Raw genomic sequence first — 6194 nt, forward strand, 5'->3', positions numbered from 1 at the left:
TTCGAGGAGACAAAGAAATAAAGAAGTGTAGTTTCAAAAGGATCTTTCTAGGGGTGCCTGGGTGGCTTAGTCAGTTAGGCTTCCGACTTCGGCTCAGGTCATGATCTCACGGTTTGTGAGTTCGAGCAGGTCGGGCTCTGTGCTGGCAGTTCAGAGCCTGGAACCTGCTTCAGATTCTGTGTCTCCTTCTCTCTCTGTCCCTCCCTTACTCGCACTGTGTGTGTGTGTCTCTCTCTCAAAAATAAATAAACATTAAAAAAAAAAAAAAGGATCTTTCTTCTAAGTGTCTACACCCAAGCCATTAACCCACAGGACCAGAAGTAGGGTGAGTGGAAGGAACACAAGGCCCAAGGTGCGTGACTCAGGCATTCACTCTCAGTTTTGTGCACGTTTCCACGCTGTGCTTGTGTGCACCGGAGACTGAGCACTCCTTAAATATCATGCCCTGGGTGCCTTGCTCACCTCACTCTAGTCCCAGCCGTGCTACTCCATCTAGGGCCTACAAAATACTTCTTAGAAATTATTTCTTCCTTGGGTTTAGTCCACTAAGTCTGCTTGGAGCCCCCCCAGGGGACATTTCAGGGAAAAGGGACAGGGGCAGTTCCAACCTGGGAAACCAGTGACCTCACAGCCAAGAATAGTCAGGTGGACCTGGGTTTACTCAGCACCTAACTGTGTATTTGGAGAAGCCCATTAACCTCTGGAGCTTTCTTTTCTTCATCAACAAAATTCAGAAAATACTTCACAGGATGACTGCGAGCATGGGGAGTCATACACAAAAAGTGCCAAGTACAGTGCCCAGCACATAGTAGGTGCTCAGTAAATGGAAGCTTTGGTTGCATTTTTATTATTGGCAGCAGGGGTGGTGAGGCTGGCAATACTGCCCAGCCAACTCCTTGAGTAGGAGACAGCACACATGTGGACCCGAAAGAAGAAATTTGCAGGAGCTGTACTGGAAGATAGAATTGACAGATTCAGGCAACCCAGGTGGAGCTCTGCTTGTGCCAGGTGCTGTGCTAGTTTTCCCGCATTTTCTCTAATCTTGACCACAGGGTATTCTTCATTGATTATCTATACTCATGCATAACAGATAACTTTTTAGTGTAAGTATGTCCAATACAGCATTTGGGACATAATTATACTAGAAAAAAAATCAATTTGTTGTTTCCTGCAATCTAAATCTAACTGGACATCCTGCATTTGAACTGGCAAACCTTCAAGGGGAGTTGTTAGTACAGGGACTTTAAAATGGAGCCTGCCTCAGGGTGTGTCTCTGGAATGTTTGTTTGCATCGATGGCCTCAGGGGCTCAGCACACTTTGCCCTAGCAGGTGAACTGATGAAGCTCCCCTTGGTTCTTCTGGCTCCCGGCTTTCTCCCTTCTGCTTCTCTTTCCCCAACAGCTTCTCCCGCGGCATGCAGGAAGCATGGGCACGGCAGGAATGTATGAGACAACTGGCAGTGCAGATGGGAGAGGCAGGGTGAGGAGACTTGGTTTAAAAATATGTAATAGTCAGCTGGCCCCAGGCACCTCAACCAAACTGCTGGGAAAATGCTAGCTGCTTTCTGGGCTTGCCACCACATCCCCTAGCCCTCTGTTTGGGGGCTCTTCTTTCTGCTGTGTGTTTCATAAGAGAACAAAAAGAGAAAGGGCTCTTGCTCAGAACTTTGGTTAACGGAAGCAGAATGTCAAAAATAGGCTTTAGGGTGCTTTAGGTTCTTTGATGGTATTGTGACATTCCGGGTCGTGTCAATGGATAATCTTAAGGGGAAAAAAGGTAAAATTGGGACTGTCATAGCGAAATAAAAATGAACACATGTTAAAGATTTTTATTTAACTCATTCATGAGAAAACTGGGGTTACAACCAGTTGAAAAAAGTAATAAAAACCATACACCTATATGCAGCAAAGGAATGTTGAAACGAATGAGCAAATTAACATAAAACTGGTTTAGGGGGTACTGATACTGGACTGAGTTGTATCTCTCAAAATTCGTATGTTAAAGTCCTAACCCCCAGGTACCTCGGACTGTGGCTGTATTTGGAGGTAGGGTCTTTAAAGAGATGATTAAATTAAATAAGGTCACTGGGATGGGCCCTAATCCAATATGACTGGTGTCCTTATAGGAAGAAATTAAGACACAGAGATACACAGAAGGAAGATCATGGCAGACAGGGGAAGGTAGTCATCTAGAAGTCAAGGAGAGAGGCCTCAAAGGAAATCAACCCCGCTCACACCTTCATCTTGGACTTGGAGCCTCCAGAACTTTGACATAATAAGTTTCTGTTGTTTAAACTGCCTAGTCTGCAATCCTTTGGTATCAAAGCCCTGACTGACTAATGCAGTGGGGGAGGGTCATTTGCGTGTCTATACGCATTTGCATTCCCATTAATTATCTACAGTTTATAGAATTGTAAAATAGCTCCTTCAGAATCAGGTAACCTAGTCAGTTTAATAACAAGATAATTTTTGACTAGGAACAGAAAATTACTACTTGTGGGTCAAATCTAGTACTACCACCTGTTTTTTGTAAATAAAACTTTACTGGCACCCAGCCATACTCAGTCCTTCACACATCAGCTATGGCTGTTTTCCCATTACAAAGGCAGAGGTAAGTAGTTGCCTTCTGCAAAGTCTAAGAAATTAGAAAGATTTTTTCTGGTCTTTTACAGAAAAAGTTTGCATATGCTCCTCTAGGCAATGCATTCGTTTTCCACTGAAGCACAAATATTTCCCTACAATTGGAGTGCCCTTCAAGGTCATCCAGTCCAGGGGTTCCCAGCATTTGAGATCTCACAGGTCAGTAAAATTTCATAAAAATTTTGAGGGAGGGTCAGAGGTCTCCAATCTTACTTTTGTCAAATATCAACTGCTTCCTAAGAAGATATTTTGAAGTGAATCCTGCATGAGAAACTTTGTTGCCTTGTACTTGCTTTTCTTTCTCTGGGGTTTGGTAAAACTTTCACCACAGACCACCACAGCTCATACTCTGGATTGCGGAACAAATAATCAGGCCCCAGCCTTAGGCACCAATTGCTGGCTCTGTCCAGGGATATTCTGCTGGTTTAGACTGGACATCCTAGCCTTACTCCCAGGACCCAGGCTAATACCCTTTGGCCAGAAACGGGTTCTCAGGGACTGATTATTGCCAGAGCCAGCCTGGACATGCCCCACATACCCAGGTCTAACTGTGATGGGCCCTGCCTTACTTTAAATAATATACGGTTTCCTGATTTTTTAAATAAATACATGTTCAGTGCAGAAAACTTGAGAAAAAGCAGAAAGAACAAAATTCACCTCTACCCAGAGAGATATAAAAGTTTACTGACACACAGAGGGAACAAAAATACTTCCTGATCTGAAAATCCTAAAGGGAGAAAACCAAGCATCTCTCTCCAAACCAAAATGGAGCCTGGCACATGGCAGGTAGCAATATTTATTGAAAGAATAACTAAACCTACATGACTGCAATTCTTTTTCCTAGACAATCCAGGAAAACTCAGTCTTTGAAAAATTTTTTGATAATCAAAATGGCTAATGGCTAATCTGATAAGTCTTCCAGGCAACCTCCTCCCCCTCAAAAATTTTTGTATCTGATTTTTTCCTTATATCATTAAAAACAATTGTAAGACTTAAAAGTGCCCGGAACAAACTGTTTAAGAATCAAGGATTATGTATTTTCACTAGTTTTCGTGTCTAGACAATTTATATAAATTAAGTCTTATTATTAAACTGCCCTAATGATATATACAATATAATAAACTTTAAAAATCGATCTGATAGACTCAGGATCTCAAGACCTGCAATTCCTAAGAAGCCCAATTTGTTGAATTTTCAATCCATGCTTTGTCACCTAAATGAAACATCTTAAATTTGATATTCTAAATAAACACTTGAGAATACTTTTTAATTCATTGTGGCTTGAAGTCTTAAACTCAATAATTCATCACTGTTTTCTATGAAAACCTCATCCATACCTTCTGCTTTGAGGGCACCTCTACGTCCCTTTAAGCAGTTTATCCATCTACTTTAGACCCATCTCCTCCTGTAGGAAACAAACATTCCAAATAACCCCTGACAAACTGGAAGAATAAAAATGACTTCTCTCTGGTCCTTCTTTGAATATTTCACTCATATATGTTTGTTTCCCCTGACATTTCATTATGTTTATGAAACTTTTATATAAAAATGTAAGCTCATTTTAACTTTTGGAAAATAAGCAAGCATCATCCCCTTTCAATGAGGGGGATGAGACATCTTCCTTTGATGAGACATCAGGTTTCGTCTTCCTTAAGTCTATACCTGAATCCCACCCATGACCTGCACAGATCGCTTTACAACTCTGACGTGGCCCAGGTGGGTCCTGTACCTGGCATGTGGTAAGGATGGGGCCTGGGATGGACTCCAATGTCTCCACTCATTCTAAGTAGGTTTTTCTTTCATTGTGCATAAAAACTTTCCTTTTAAACCGTTCCCCAGGACCCAGCTCTCTTCCTTCTCTCACCTCCTTTGGAACTTTTAATCAAGGTAGCCAGGTTTAGTTCTTTGTTCCCTGACCTAGGGTCATTTGACCAGCTGCTACTTACTGACTATAGTCTTCAATTTATTATGCCCCTACTATATGCAGTAATGTGCTATGTGCTTCATATACATTATTTCCTGTCTGTGCAACAACCCTGGAAAGCTGTGTGACCTGAGATAAGCTACAGAACATCGATGAGCTTCAGTTTCTCATTTAAAATGTGAATAGTAACACTGACAGGAATCTGTGTTCTACACCACACCATATAGCCTCTCTTAGATGGTTGTCTTAATTCTCTGTGGTATCCCCAAATGCCCAGGATAGGGTCCAGTGTGAACTAGAGCTCAACACATCTTTACTTGGTGATTGTTTGAAAACAGCTATCTTATTCAGTTACTTTCCTGACTTAGTTCTAGTTTATCAAAAGAAGCAGACATTCACGTTGAGGAACCAATGCAATATGACATGACTTTTCAATGTCTAATTATAAGGCTAAACCCTAAGACCTCTAGTCTTGGAATGCTCTGGTGAATTGGATTTCTGTTAGTTGTGAATTTGTCTTTTGTTAACATAGACTTATTCAGAATCTTATCAAATTGTAATCTACTTTCTTGCCTTAGGAAAAAGAATTTGCTGGACACACCTGTATCTGCTTTGATGACTCAGGACTCTGCGGTGTCTCCAGGGCAGGATTTGGAGCATCAAGAGCTTGCTGAGGATAGAGAACGAGCAGAAGGGTGAGTGGCAGATGCACTAACCCAGGACTCAAGTCCAAGCCGATTTCTTACTACTCGTTTGGATATGCCTAATGTTGTCTTGCAGTTGAGCATTACTATTAGCTGGATTCCAGTTAACCAAATATTTTTTGGCCAGTGTTTTTGCAACTCTTGGTTCCCTTACTCAAGGGACAAAATTTTTAAATTGATTTCAGCCAGGTTTCTCACCACCCGGACAAGTGAGATTTTCTTATGCACACATACATCTTTTTTGTTCCTTTTTAAAAATTTCATTTTATTTTTACTCTTTTTGTATTTTACTCTTTTTGTACCCTGTTTGGCTCTAAACCCAACATGAGGCTTGAACTCACACCCCTGAGATCAGGAGTCACATGCTGTATCAAGTGGGGCAGCCAGGCGTCCCTCTTTTTTTTTCTTTAAGTATAATCACTTCAGGTTTATGCTTGGGTCCAAAATATTTTTTTGCACCCTTAGAATTTCCAGTTTGGCTGTGCTTTTGAGAAGTGCTAATTCTACAATACAATGCTGGCTGGGCAGCCACTTGAACCGAGAGCTACAATTTGTTCAAATCAGTTTCCGAGTCGGTATTTCTTCAGGTCTTGAAATAGCCAAGAGATCTACTTCTGGAGGTACGTGTGAAGAACGAAAGTGTACAAGGACAAGAGAATATACAAGATGAATACAGATATCTTCGGTCTCATATATATTGCAACTGCCAAAATTACATGTTTTATGGGTATTTGAAAAGTTGCTGTCAAATGTGTAATTGAAGCTTTGAGCAACCAAAACAAGAGTCCATATATAACAGCATTTAAGCCTACGTGGCCATGGTTCTCAAACTTGCCTCACATCAGAAGCACTTGGGGAGCTTTTGAAAATCTAGATGCCCAGGCTGCACCCCAGATCAAATAAAATCTAGGGCTGAGAGTCAGACA

This window comes from Panthera tigris, chromosome C2 (assembly GCF_018350195.1).
Source record: "Panthera tigris isolate Pti1 chromosome C2, P.tigris_Pti1_mat1.1, whole genome shotgun sequence".
Taxonomy (NCBI): Eukaryota; Metazoa; Chordata; class Mammalia; order Carnivora; family Felidae; genus Panthera; species Panthera tigris.